The following is a 15,134-nucleotide window of genomic DNA, read 5'->3' on the forward strand; positions in this document are numbered from 1 at the left end:
TGTCTCTTGGTGTGGACTTCCTTGGATTGATTTTGTGGGGGATTTCTCTGTGTCTCCTGGATCTGGATTTGTTTCCTTTCCAGATTGAAAAGTTTTCAGTTATTATTTCTTCAAGTAAATTTTCCGCCCCATCTTCTTCTGGGATCCTTGTGTTGTGAATGTTATTATACTTGATGGTGTTGCTGAGTTCTCTATGTTTATTTTCATTTTGTATTATTTTTTTCTTTCACCATTCAGCTTGATTGCTTTCCATTACTCTATCCTCCAGGTCACTGATCTATTCTTCTTCTAGTCTACTAGTCATTCCATCTGGTGTATTTTTTAATTTCATTTATTGAGTTCTCCATCTCTGATTTTTTAATGTTTTCTCTCATTTTGAAGGGTCTTACTGAGGTCCTCCACTTTTTTCTCACATCCTATGAATATCTTTATGACCATTATTTAAAATTTTCCATCAGGCATATTATTTATGTCCATTTTGCTTATGTCTCTTCCTGTGATTTTGTCCTGTTTTTTCATTTGGGACATATTCCTCTGTCTCCTCATTTTGTCTAATTTTCTTTGTTTCTATGCATTAAGAATATCTCCTTGTCTTGAAAGTAGTGGCCTTATGAAGAAGAGGTTGTATAGTGCCCTGTAGTGCAGTGTCCCCTCTTCCCCAGAATCTGGCACATCAGGGGTGTCTCCTATGTATGTTGTGTGCACCCTACTATTGTTGCTGAACTATTTTTGCCTCAGCCCAGTCATCTTCAATACATCTCTTTGCCTTTTGTGAGTAGTGTTTGGCCCCTGTGCTGTTAGTGTGTCAGTCTGGGGCTGCCTTGAGTTTGAGTCAGACCAGGCATTTGCCAGACATGCAGTAGCAAAGGGCATCAGTTTGCTTTCCCTGAGTTGTTTCCTGTGAAGCTTTGTTAGTGGGTGGGACCTACAATCAGATCAGCTCTCTGCCCCAGCCCACTGGTAAGCCACAGTGTGATTGTTGTGTGTGGTTATATTTCCCTCTTTGTGGCATAGGAGTCACTTTAGATTGTTGCCTGTCCCTGTCTGGGCTGCTTACACACTTCCAGGCTTGTGGCACTGCTTTGGATGGGTTCTGGCCAAGAGCATATTGGAGGAGGTGGATCTGCAGAAATGCACAAGGGAGAGTCACAAGGCATTAGCAAGGTTTGCACTGATCCTCTGTGAGAGGGGACTTGGAGTAGAGGGCTGGCTGGAGGGGGCATGTCTGTAAGGGAACATGTGGATGGAGCATACTGTTAGCAAGTTAGGTAGTGAGTGTCAGCACAGCCCTGGTTCTTGCAGGTGGCCATGTTTTTATGCTGGTGAATAGGGGAGAGAAATGGTGCTTGCCAGCTCTTTTGTCCCTGGAGACTCCCAAGGATCCCTGCCCCTTTAGCAAGGGTTCTGAGATTAGTAAACAAATCTCCCTTTCATATGCCCAAAGCATTTTTCAAACTGCTGGTAGGCTACATCTCTTTTGGGCTGTTTATTTGCTGTGTCTTTAAGGGTAGGGACTCAGTTTCCTCTCACCCTCCTGGCAGTCCCAGAGGTAAGCCTGCTGATGTTTAAAGTTCCAGATTTTAAGTCTCACTGATTATAAGAACTCATGAAATTTGGCCTCTCTGGTTTTCAAAGTCAAATTTATGGAGATTCATCTTTCCCCTGTGGGCTCCCCAGTGTGATAATCCATTCTCTCCCCTCTCAGTGCCTACAGTGTCTCTCCCTTCCATGGACAGTCCCACAGGTCCATTTAGCTCCTGACCATGTCTCAACCCTTCTTATCCTCTCCAATACAGCCTCTTCTCTATATTTAGTTGTGGAGAGTTTGCTCTGTCAGTCGTTGGGTCATTTTCTGGGTAATTTCCACCGATATGAATGTTATCTAGTTAGTGAGCTTAGGGTCCTCCTACTTCGTATTCCCTGGATGTCAACATCTCTAACTATTTCTGAACAACCAGGATTTTAAAACAAAAAATAAATCATGATTCTGCAAGCATTTTTGTTTTCCTTGTAAAGTATAAGCCACATGCTTAAGAAAAAAAAATCAATAGGCGATGATTTACATATTCCTAAATCATCACAACTGATTTTGGATAGAGGATGTATCAGATATTAAACTGATAAGAATAGATACTATACTTGATCTTAGCCAAAAAGCTGAGAAGAAATCACAACTGATTTTGGAAAAGCCTTTTGATATTAAAAACCTTTTTAATACACTCTGTCCTGTGGAAAAATATGTTCTAATAGTTCTTAAATGTATTTAAAATCAAATATTTGGTTTGAAACTCTGAATTTGTAGAATTTTAGGGGGACACAGTACAAGGGGGTATTTTGGACATTGTAGAATGATCATTCGCATTTGTAAGAAAGAATTCCAGTAGGCACAGAATGTCTGAGAGCAAGATGATTACACAACAGACACTGCTTTCCTGTCTCTTTGTTCTTCTGAACACCGACAGAATACTCAGAAACATCCATCTATCTAGAAAGATATTTTACTAACATTGGCACAGAATGTCACAACAAAGTAATTGTAGATGGGCAAGATTGGTATAAACATGTAAAATAGCATGAATACTGGTGTTTGAACCAAACAACTGATATGCAAAATCATAGAGGAAGCTGAAGAACAGGACAAAATACATATAATTACTATACTTTGTCATGGACAGTATAATAATTTAGAAAAGGAACTTTTGACTGCAGAAATACTCTGTATGGTATGGAGAGACACTTTTATTTATTATTTGCCAGAACTTCAAATGCCATTTAGTGGCTAGAAAAATAAGTTGAGTCTATGTACTTTCTGGGCAATCAGGCAGGTTCCTTCTGGCACACAGTGAGGAAATAAGCTTTACCAAGGTTCTGTTCCAAGAAACAAGTCTGGTGTAGGATTACTTCCCTTAGTCAAGCAGCCCATTTTCTTCTGAGTGTTACTAAACATGTTAGGTATTAGGATGTGGAATTTCAAAATAGCAAAAGAAAGTCACAGGCAGAAATGCAGATGGTTCAGGGCCTTGCCTTCAGAAGCCCAATTAGCAAAATATCTAAAGAAGACCAATCTCTCAAGAGAACACTTGCATTTAATCAAATTATAACAATAAACATAATTGCTATATATTATTTCACAGTAATAAAAAAAATCAATATTGCTGAAATAGTTGAAGTCTGTATGACCAGCATATTCCTTCTCTGTAGGCACTTACGTGGAATCTAAATTATAATCAGAAGTTTGCTTTGTGAGAATGGAATAAAAACAAGGGACACTAGATAGATTGAATTTTTAATGTTACCAAGCTAAGTCACAATAAAATTGATCTTACCAATGGAACTAAAATTTTTGACTCTCTTGGTAGCAATATCTTGTCCCCATTTTAACACTAAAAATAGCTGTAAATATGAAAATATTATGATTAGAGTCCCTTAATCTCCTGGACAATGCTTGTATGGACTCTGCCAATCTACCTCTATGATGCTCCTTTTCTATTTCAGTGTCTCATCATTCCCTACCACCTTCTGATTTTCCTTAGATTTGATAATAACAAAGCAACTTGGAATCAAATCTTCTGGGCTTTGGAGTCATGTAATATACTTGAAATAAGTCAGGGTCCAGCAGGAAAGAGCACATTCCAGATAGTTCAAATGAAGAAAAATTAATGGGTTGATGTGAGTCACTCAGAAACTAGTACCAGTTAGAAGTTGTTATGACCACTAATTCTGTAGGGATTCTAACAGTTGAGTAAAAATGAGAATCATGGAGGAGACTGCCAGACAGGATGTGTAATCACAGAAGGGCTTGAATACCACTAGTAATGAAGTGCTGAAGTAAGAAGGGCTTGGAAAAAGAAGGACTCTCTTCTTTTTCTTCTCCTACCCTAACACTTCCTGCTGGGGCTTCCTGTTTGCTTAAGGCCATGGGAGGTCAAGGAAGCATGGATAACTCAATCCACAGAAGTCAGCCTCCCAGGGAATAGAACAAGAAAGAGAAGGAGTAAATATGGATATTGTGGTGGTTGTGGAGAGGGGAATAAAAGATAATAACCAGCATAGGAGTCATTGTACATCTTTCTAGAGACCTTTTGTCTTAGTCTGCTCAGGCTTCTATAAAAAAATACAACAGACTGGGTGGCTTATAAATAATAGAAATTTGTTGTTCACAGTTCTGGAGGCTGGAAATTCAAGATCAGGGTACCAACATTTTCGGGGTTTGGTGAGAGCCCTTTTCTAGGTTGTAGATTTCTGACTTCTCACTGTATCCTAATATGGTGGAAGGGGACAAGGGAGCTTTCTCAGGCCTCTTTTATAAGAACACTAATCCTATGGGGCACCTGGGTGGCTCAGTCATTAGGTGTCTGCCTTTGGCTCTGGTCGTGATACCAGGGTCCTGGGATCGAGCCCCACATCGGTCTCCTTGCTCAGCGGGGAGCCTGCTTCTCCCTCTTCCCCTCCCCCTGTTTGTGTTCCTGCTCTTGCTATCTCTCTCTCTGTCAAATAAATAAAATCTTTAAAAAAAAAAAAGAACACTAATCCTATTCATGAGGACTCCAACTTAATTGCCTAATAACCTCCCAAAGGCCCCACCTCCTAATACCATCATCTTGGGGCTTAAGATTTCAACATAAGACTTTTGGGGTATAAACATTCAGACCATAGCACCTTTTATATTTATACATGGGCTCACTGTGTTCTATTTTTATATAATTTAGAAGGAGAGTCTTGTTTATTTCATATCCAATGCCTTGGTTACAGAGTCTTTACTGTAGTCCCCCAAGCACTGAAATCATAGTGTAGAAACACTAGACTGGTTCAGTACTGGAACCATGGAATTGGTGAACATTGGGAACAGATCTAAAAGCCAAAGCTAAATTTGTTTATTCTCTAATGTGTGACAGAATATAGGCATGGGAGAATTAAGATAATAAGGAGGAAGAAGATGGGCATGGCGGTGAGAATACATGTTGATGGGGATACATGCAATCCATGGCCCTGAATAACTATTGTATACCAAGACACAGTTGCTTATTTTAATTATGAGGGGACTCTAATACTACTGCTGCCATACACACCCAGGAATTCTCAACCAGGAGAGAGAAGAGAAAAAATGATAGCATTAGTTGGAAAGACAAAGCCACTGAGTAATTTCTAGGGACTAAAAAGAGAAAATTTGACTTGACATTGCTTTCAAATAATAAGTTAAGCAAGTCTACCACTAAATATAGCTGAAATATACAATGATTAAGGAAGGGAAGATTTACATAAATAAATTCTTGTGAGCAAAGTAGCAGAAAAAAGCCAAAAGCTAGAAACACAGGGTATGATTAAATTGTTTTGGTCAGGTAAGGTTTTTCAAATACTTATATTTTTATTTGTTTTATCTTTTATCTTAAAAAAAGTGTGATTTTTTACACTGTTACCAAACAAAATTGTGACTTATGTTTCATTATTTAAGTAACTTATTTCATGTACTTTTGACAGTTCTATTTGAAAGAAGTGGAAACTCATCTTTTTTTTTTGACAATTGAGGAGAGTGGTTTTCTACCCCCTGATGATTCCCTGATTTATATTTTGGAAGGATGACTTCCTTAGCCAATTGATACATGTATAATTATTCTTTTTCTCTCTCTCTCTCTCTTTTTCTTTTATTTTATTATGTTATGTTAATCACCATACATTACATCATTAGTTTTTGATGTAGTGTTCCATGATTCATTGTTTGCATATAACACCCAGCGCTCCATTCAGTATGTGCCCTCTTTAATACCCATCACAGACTAACACATCCCCCCACCCTCTTCCCCTCTAGAACCCTCAGTTTGTTTCTCAGAGTCCATACACAGATCTGTACCTCTGAGACAAACCATGAATAATTATTCTACACCTACTACTACTATACATTTAGCACAGACCTGGGCACTGGACATTGCAGAAGCACTATAAAATAGACACACACATCTAGCATTAGGGATTATACAAAACAATGTAAATTAAGTACTACAATGTATAATAGACAACTGTAAGTGCTGGGACACAGAAAGGGCTGGAATACTTAGAAAAGATAAAATGGATGAAGTGGAACTTAATTTAGTTTGTAAAACATGAATAAGATTTGCAATTGCAAAAAAAATTAGTAATTGCTTTTTGGCCTTTTGGCTATGATCAAGTGTGGAATAAGATTTGCACAGGTGAAGGGGTAAGAAGCAGATTACCAATATGAATAACATCTTAGTCATAAATGTTGTAAATATTTGCCCAACATGACTTTTCCTGTTTGATTTTGCTTATGGTGCTCCTACTATGCAGAAATTTAAGGGTTGGTGTATTTAAAGTTTTAAATCCTTTGTTTTGTAATTTATTTTATTGTTCTTATGCTTAGAAAATCCCTCTGTATCTAGAAAGTTAAATATTAGTTTAAATATTGTTTTGGAATTTTATGTTTATGTTTCAACAATTGACTTTTCATCTGTCAATTTATTTTCATATATTTTGTGAGATACAAATACACAATTTTTTATATGTTGATTTCCTGTAACAGCATTTTTTTGGTACTGATTCATAACTTCTCAATTGTTTGTTACACATCTTATCTTTACATGTTAAATTCTAATGTGTTAGATTTTATTTCAGAATTAAATTACTTTTACCATTAATCTGTCTTTAGATTCTTGTACTAGTACATTTTAATATTATTTTACATTTATAATATATCTTAGCATTTTGGGTTTTTTTCAGTTATTTACTTGCTATTTTTGTTTGATTATTCCCTAGGTGCCCTTGAAATCATTTTGTCAATAAACAAAAATTCTCATTGTAATATTTTTTATTTTTTACTACTATGTTTCACTACTATTTTTTTAACACTTTCAAGTTTTGTCATATCTTCCTACATATACTGTAGCCAAACTAGATTTTTGTCATTTCCTTGCTTTTCCACTGTAATGGATTTACTCATTCTTTTTCTTCATCTTTACCTACTGAAATTCTATTCATCCTTCAAGGTTCATTTCACATTACCTCCTGATCTTTGATGAGTCCTTTTCCTGATCAGCTTGTATTACTGTGTTTATTCTTTGTGTATAATTGGTCACCTTTTGCATTATTTTAATGTTGACTGTAAGATCTTTGAGAGAAGAAGCAGTAGCAAGTTAATTTTTGTTTCCCCAACAACAACTAACATAGCGCCTAAGATGTCGACCTTTTGTGTAAAAAACCTTGGGACTTTTTAGATGCCAACATAGTTGGTGCAGGTTTTTGCTAGTGTTACTGACAACTGCTAATAGAAAGCATGGAAGCAGATATTCTTAGGAGTAAGGATTTAAAAGGTCTGTGGATATGGATATTATTGATATTGTTGGGGAGAAAAAATTTATTTACCCTTTCAGAATTCTTCTAGCTGGTTTAAGAATCAAATTGACATGAGACAGATTAATAGGAAAAAATCAAACAAAAGTTTAATAACATGTATAACTCCTGTATGCATAGAAGAGACCTAGGAAAGTTGATTAACTTACTAAAATGGCCAAAGCCATCGCCTTAAAAACCATCTCCAGCTAAAAACAAAAGATGTTGGGGTTAAGGAATCAGTTATGGAAAGTGACCAGGAAAAATATGGTAAAACAAGGGGAAGGTTATGCAGAATTAAATCCTTGCTTTCTCCATTGATAAGAGTTTCTAGATATTTAAAGTCATCCTCCTCTTATACAGTATAGAGGGAGATACCATTACCAATGGAGATTTCCCTTTACATGTAAATATCTCTTACAAAAGGGAAACTTCTACTTGGTTTTTAGAGCTTCTCTTGTGTCTCCAGTTCCTTAAAAATAAACAGTATAGAATAATCAATATCCTAAAGAGGTATATCTTGGAGTGGCAAAATTTGTTCCCCTACAATATGGAAAAGTCTACCTCCACAGGACTGTTTCCTTACCGGATGCTAATAATTCTATTACTCTTATAAGTACTTTTTTTTGAGTCACCCATTTCATAAAACTTTTTCAAAAATTACCCTCAAGTTCTATAAAGAATGAAAAACTAAGATGCTTTTCTTTTCTAGTTTGGCATTTGGGTGCCTGGGTGGCTCAGTTGCTTAAGCGACTGCCTTCGGCTCAGGTCATGATCCTGGAGTCCCAGGATCAAGTCCCACATCGGGCTCCCTGCTCAGCAGGGAGTCTGCTTCTCCCTCTGACCCTCTTCCCTCTCATGCTCTCTATCTCTCATTCTCTCTCTCTCAAATAAATAAATAAAATCTTAAAAAAAACTAATCTCTTAAAAAAAAGATTTTATCCATTTTTAACAACTAAATTCTACTTTCATGTTTAAAAAACTCAGCACTTATCAGCAATTATGAACATAAAAATAAATTCTAATGATGTAATAAAATATAGTACATAAAATGGTGCAGAAATATAACTGGTGGTTAATTAAGAGATAATGCCTGCAGTACTGAATAGTGTCATCCTTTGGCACAAATATTAAGGTGAAGGAAAGTCATTGTTTAAAAGCAGGAAAGTAATTTTAAAAACATCACATTTATGCTGCAGCCTGATTTATTAGAATACCACCAGACAACAAAGATAAGGAGGGCTGTATATGAGAATGGTGTTTATGGAGAAAATATCTCTTCTTTAATTGCTTCATGTTATTTTAATAATAGCAAAATAATGAGTCAAAGATAGGGAAGAATATTAACAAGTTAAGCAATGTTATACAAATGTGGGAGAAAGTTTAAAAAGTACACACACACACACACACACACACACACACACACACACACACACCAGACATAAGCTGCACCTGTATTGGTTTGAGGGAGGACTGTTTTAGTTAATTAGAAATGTATGCTCCACAATAATTTTTTTTCAGCTACTCTTCAGTATATGTTCAGAGACACATATATGCAGTAGGATGAAACAGAGAGTCATTTAAGTTATCCACTTCTGAAAAAAAAAATAAACCCACTAGGGACTTGTAAGATACATTTCCTAGGCTACTTCTATGATTTAAAATCTCTAATTTTAGTAATAAAAAGTATTTTAAATAATTCTAACAGCAGAGAGTATAAAGAATATCAAATTATATACTAGAGATGTAACGTCTATCCAATAAGGCAACAAAATCTAGGATAATTTAGAAAATTTAAATGTCATTAAATTGAAGTGATTTTCAAAAACGTACTTTGTAATGAATCAAAATGCCTTTCTTTGTGTGTGCTAATATTTTCTTTATATATTCATTACTAGTTGTGATATTGTTTTTTATAAGAAATATATATGTTTGATCATTCAGATGACCGAAATATATTTTTTATATATATTTAGTCTTTGTCCACAGTTCTTGGCTCATAGCTCCTCAAACCCTTGGAATTTCCTGAGCAGTATGTGCTATGGTGATTGCTATGAATTGTGTAAGACTGATGAATCACAGACCTGTACCTCTGAAATAAATAATACATTATATGTTAAAAAAAAAAGAAGATAGCAGTAAGGGAAAAATGAAGGAAAGGAAATCAGAGGGGGAGATGAACCATGAGAGACTATGGACTCTGAGAAACAAACTGAGGGTTTTAGAGGGGAGGGGGTGGGGGAACGGGTTAGCCCAGTGATGGGTATTAAGGAGGACATGTATTAAATGGAGCACTGGGTGTTATACGCAAACAATGAATCATGGAACACTACATCAAAAACTAATGATGTAATGTGTGGTGATTAACATAACATAATAAAATTAAAAAAAAAAAAGCAATGGAAACATCTTTTGTTATATTTGGTCTCTTCTCCTCCATTCCTGAAATTGTTTCAGAGCCATAAAGGTGAATTGGTACCTTATTATACATAACAAGCCCCTTTCCACCACAATTGGGTTTATGTTAATGAAGGTGACTTTTGGAAAGCGCCTAAGGATGGGGGCTTATTGCTAGGGGAACCAACCATGAATAGAGGTTTGGAAATTTCAATCCCATTCCCTGATTTCTGGGGAGCAGAGAAGGGCTATAGGTTGAATCAGGCATCAATGGCCAATGAGTTAACCAATCATACCTATGTAGTGAAGCCTCCATAAAAACCCAGAAGGAAGAGCTTCCAGGTTGGGGAACCAGAACACTTTCATGTGCCATTCTGCTGGACGCCAAGCTCCACTAGGACAGAGGTTTCTTTGTTCAAGACATTGTCTTATATATCTTTTCATCTGGCTGTTGATTTGTATCCTTTATTTTTATTTATTTACTTATTATTTATTTATTTTAAATTCAATTAGCCAACATATAGTATATAATTAGTTTTTGATGTAGTGTTCAATGATTCATTAATTGCATATAACACCCAGTGCTCATCACATCATGTTCCATCCTTAATACCCATCACCCAGTTACCCCTTCCCCCCACCCACCTCCTTTTCCACAACCCTCAGATTTGAATCCTTTAATATTCTTAGCAATAAATTAGCAATTAGTGAGTAGATGGGTTTCCTGAATTCTCTGAGCCATTCTAGCAAATCAGTCAGACCCATGGAGGGGGTTGTGGAAACCTCTAATTTAAAGCCAGTCAGTCAGAAGTACAGTTAACCACCTGGAGTTGTGATAGGCATCCTGAGATGAAGGGGTTTTTGGAACCTCCAGTTGGTAGCCGTTTGGTCAGAAGCACAGGTAACAACCTGGGCTTGCAATTGGCATCTGAAGTGAAGGGTGGTGATGTGGGATTAGTTGAGCCCTTTATATGTGGAATCTGATGCTATCTATGGGTAAATAGTCTCAGAATTTGATTGAATTCTTGGACACCTTATTGAGTGTGGGAAAGCCTCCAGACACATGTTGAATTAGGTCTAGGAACTCAAAAAAGACTAGTCATTTAAAATAACTAATATCTGGTATTGATAAGAGCACTAGTTTTGGTAGCTTAGTCAAAGCTACCTTCCTTCTTTGGAAAAATGTCTGTTCATGTCGTCTGCCCATTTCTTGATTGGATTATTTGTTCTTTGGGTGTTGAGTTTGATAAGTTCTTTATAGACTTTGGATACTAGCCCTTTATCTGATATGTCATTTGCAAATATTTTCTCCCATTCTGTCGGTTGTCTGTTGGTTTTGTGGACTGTTTCTTTTGCTGTGCAAAAGCTTTTTATCTTGATGAAATCCCAATAGTTCATTTTTGCCCTGGCTTCCCGTGCCTTTGGTGATGTTTCTAGGAAGAAGTTGCTGCGGCTGAGGTCTAAGAGGTTGCTACCTGTGTTCTCCTTTAGGATTTTGATGGACTCCTGTCTCACGTTTAGGTCTTTCAACCATTTGGAGTCTACTTTTGTGTGTGGTGTAAGGAAATGGTCCAGTTTCATTCTTCTGCATGTGGCTGTCCAATTTTCCCAACACCATTTGTTGAAGAGACTGTCTTTTTTCCATTGGACATTCTTTCCTGCTTTGTCAAAGATAAGTTGACCATAGAGTTGAGGGTCCATTTCTGGGCTCTCGATTCTGTTCCATTGATCGATGTGTCTGTTTTTGTGCCAGTACCATACTGTCTTGATGATGACAGCTTTGTAATAGAGCTGGAAGTCCGGAATTGTGATGCCGCCAGCTTTGCTTTTCTTTTTCAAGATTCCTCTGGCTATTCGGGGTCTCTTCTGGTTCCATACAAATTGTAGGATTCTTTGTTCCATTTCTTTGAAAAAAGTGGATGGTATTTTGATGGGGATTGCATTGAATGTGTAGATTGCTCTAGGTAGCATTGACATCTTCACAATGTTGGTTCTCCCAATCCATGAGCATGGAACGTTTTTCCATTTCTTTGTGTCTTCTTCAATTTCTTTCCTGAATATTTTATAGTTTTCTAAGTACAGATCCTTTGCCTCTTTGGTTAAATTTATTCCTAGGTATCTTATGGTTTTGGGTGTAATTGTGAATGGGATCGACTCCTTGATTTGTCTCTCTTCTGTCTTGTTGTTGGTGTATAGGAATGCCACTGATCTGTGCATTGATTTTATAGCCTGCTTCTTGACTGAATTCCTGTATGAGTTCTAGCAGTTTTGGGGTGGAGTCTTTTGGGTTTTCCACATAAAGTATCATATCATCTGCAGAGAGTGAGAGTTTGACTTCCTCTTTGCCGATTTGGATGCCTTGGATTTCTTTTTGTTGTCTGATTGCTGTGGCTAGGACTTCTAATACTATGTTGAGTAGCAGTGGTGAGAGTGGACATTCCTGCCGCGTTCCTGACCTTAGGGGAAAAGCTCTCAGCTTTTCCCCATTGAGGATGATATTCGCTGTAGGTTTTTCGTAGATGGCTTTTATGATATTGAGGTATGTACCCTCTATCCCTATACTCTGAAGAGTTTTGATCAAGAAAGGATGCTGTACTTTGTCAAATGCTTTTTCTGCATCTATTGAGAGGATCATATGATTCTTGTTCTTTCTTTTGTTAATGTATTGTATCACGTTGATTGATTTGCGGATGTTGAACCAGCCTTGCAGCCCAGGGATAAATCCCACTTGGTCGTGGTGAATAATCCTTTTAATGTACTGTTGGATCCTATTGGCTAGTATTTTTTTTCTAAAGATTTTATTTATTTGAGAGAGAGAGAGAGAATGAGAGATAGAGAGCACGAGAGGGAAGAGGGTCAGAGGGAGAAGCAGACTCCCCACTGAGCGGGGAGCCCGATGCGGGACTCGATCCCAGGACTCCAGGATCATGACCTGAGCCGAAGGCACTTGCTTAACCAACTGAGCCACCCAGGCGCCCCCTATTGGCTAGTATTTTGGTGAGAATTTTTGCATCCATGTTCATCAAGGGTATTGGTCTGTAATTCTCCTTTTTGATGGGGTCTTTGTCTGGATTTGGGATGAAGGTAATGGTGGCCTCATAAAATGAATTTGGAAGCTTTCCTTCCATTTCTATTTTTTGGAACCGTTTCAGAAGAATAGGTATTAATTCTTCTTTAAATGTCTGAGAGAATTCCTCTGGGAAGCCATCTGGCCCTGGGCTTTTGTTTCTTCGGAGATTTTTGATGACTGCTTCAATTTCCTTAGTGGTTATAGGTCTGTTCAGGTTTTCTATTTCTTCCTGGTTCAGTTTTGGTAGTTGATACATCTCTAAGAATGCACCCATTTCTTCCAGGTTATCTAATTTGCTGGCATAGAGTTGCTCATAATATGTTCTTATAATTGTTTGTATTTCTTTGGTGTTGGTTGTGATCTCTCCTCTTTCATTCATGATTTTGTTGATTTGGGTCATTTCTCTTTTCTTTTTGATCAGTCTGGCCAGGGGTTTATCAATCTTGTTAATTCTTTCAAAGAACCAGCTCCTAGTTTCGTTGATCTCTTCTACTGTTCTTTCGGTTTCTATTTCATTGATTTTTGCTCTGATCTTTATTATTTCACTTCTCCTGCTGCGTTTAGGCTTTATTTGCTCTTCTTTCTCCAGCTCCTTTAGGTGTAGGGTTAGGTTGTGTATTTGAGACCTTTCTTGTTTCTTGAGAAAGGCTTGTATTGCGATATACTTTCCTCTCAGGACTGCCTTTGCTGTATCCCAAAGATTTTGGACAGTTGTGTTTTCATTTTCATTGGTTTCCATGAATTTTTTTAATTCTTCTTTAATCTCCTGGTTGACCCATTCATTCTTTAGTAGGATGCTCTTTAGCCTCCATGTATTTGAGTTCTTTCCAACTTTCCTCTTGTGATTGAGTTCTAGTTTCAAAGCATTGTGGTCTGAAAATATGCAGGGAATGATCCCAATCTTTTGGTACCGGTTGAGACCTGATTTGTGACCTAGGATGTGATCAATTCTGGAGAATGTTCTATGGGCACTAGAGAAGAATGTGTATTCCGTTGCTTTGGGATGGAATGTTCTGAATATGTCTGTGAAGTCCATTTGGTCCAGTGTGTCATTTAAAGTATTTCCTTGTTGATCTTTTGCTTAGATGATCTGTCCATTTCAGTCAGGGCGGTGTTAAAGTCCCCCACTATTATTGTATTGTTGTCAATGTGTTTCTTTGCTTTTTTTATTAATTGCCTTATATAATTGGCTGCTCCCATGTTCGGGGCATAGATATTTACAATTGTTAGATCTTCTTGTTGGATAGACCCTTTAAGTAGGATATAGTGTCCTTCCTCATCTCTTATTACAGTCTTTGTTTTAAAATCTAGTTTGTCTGATATAAGGATTGCCACCCCAGCTTTCTTTTGGTGTCCATTAGCATGGTAAATGGTTTTCCACCCCCTCACTTTGAATCTGGGGGTGTCTTTGGGTCTAAAATGAGTCTCTTGCAGACAGCATATTGATGGGTCTTGTTTTTTAATCCAATCTGATAGCCTGTGTCTTTTGATTGGGGCATTTAGCCCATTTACATTCAGGGTAACTATTGAAAGGTATGAATTTAGTGCCATTGTATTTCTGTAAGGTGACTGTTACTGTATGTTGTCTGTGTTCCTTTCTGATCTTTGCTGCTTTTAAGCTCTCTCTTTGCTTAGAGGACCCCTTTCAATATTTCTTGGAGGGCTGGTTTCGTGTTTGCAAATTCCTTTAGTTTTTGTTTATTCTGGAAGCTTTTTATCTCTCCTTCTATTTTCAATGACAGCCTAGCTGGGTATAGTATTCTTGGCTGCATATTTTTCTCATTTAGTGCTCTGAAGATATCTTGCCAGTCCTTTCTGGCCTGTCAGGTCTCTGTGGATTGGTCTGTTGCCAATCTAATATTTTTACCATTGTAGGTTACATATCTCTTCTCCCGAGTTGCTTTCAGGATTTTCTCTTTGTCTCTGAGACTCGTAAGTTTTACTATTAGATGTCGGGGTGTGGACCTATTATTATTGATTTTGAGAGGGGTTCTCTGTGCCTCCTGGATTTTGATGCCTGTTTCCTTCCTCACATTAGGGAAGTTCTCTGTTATTATTTTCTCCAATATACCTTCTGCCCCTCTCTCTCTTTCTTCTTCTTCTGGGATCCCAATTATTCTAATGTTGTTTCGTCTTATCATATCACTTATCTCTCGAATTCTGCCCTCGTGATCCTGTAGTTGTTTCTCCCTTTTTTTCTCAGCCTCTTTATTTTCCATCATTTGGTCTTCTATATCGCTGATTCTCTCTTCTGCCTCATTTATCCTAGCAGTTAGTGCCCCCATTTTTGATTGCACCTCATCAATAGCCTTTTTGATTTCGACTT

The 15,134-nt window shown here is 37.3% G+C and overlaps 1 pseudogene; it reads right to left on the bottom strand.

Annotated features, from left to right (window-relative positions):
* Positions 1-2,049: 2,049 nt before the first annotated feature.
* On the bottom strand, positions 2,050-2,169 carry LOC114207571 (U2 spliceosomal RNA; annotated as a pseudogene).
* Positions 2,170-15,134: the final 12,965 nt, after the last annotated feature.

The sequence above is a fragment of the Eumetopias jubatus genome, unplaced genomic scaffold (genome assembly GCF_037043125.1).
Source record: "Eumetopias jubatus isolate StellerSeaLion01/CBP00866 unplaced genomic scaffold, mEumJub1_p1.0 scaffold_11, whole genome shotgun sequence".
Classification (NCBI taxonomy): domain Eukaryota; kingdom Metazoa; phylum Chordata; class Mammalia; order Carnivora; family Otariidae; genus Eumetopias; species Eumetopias jubatus.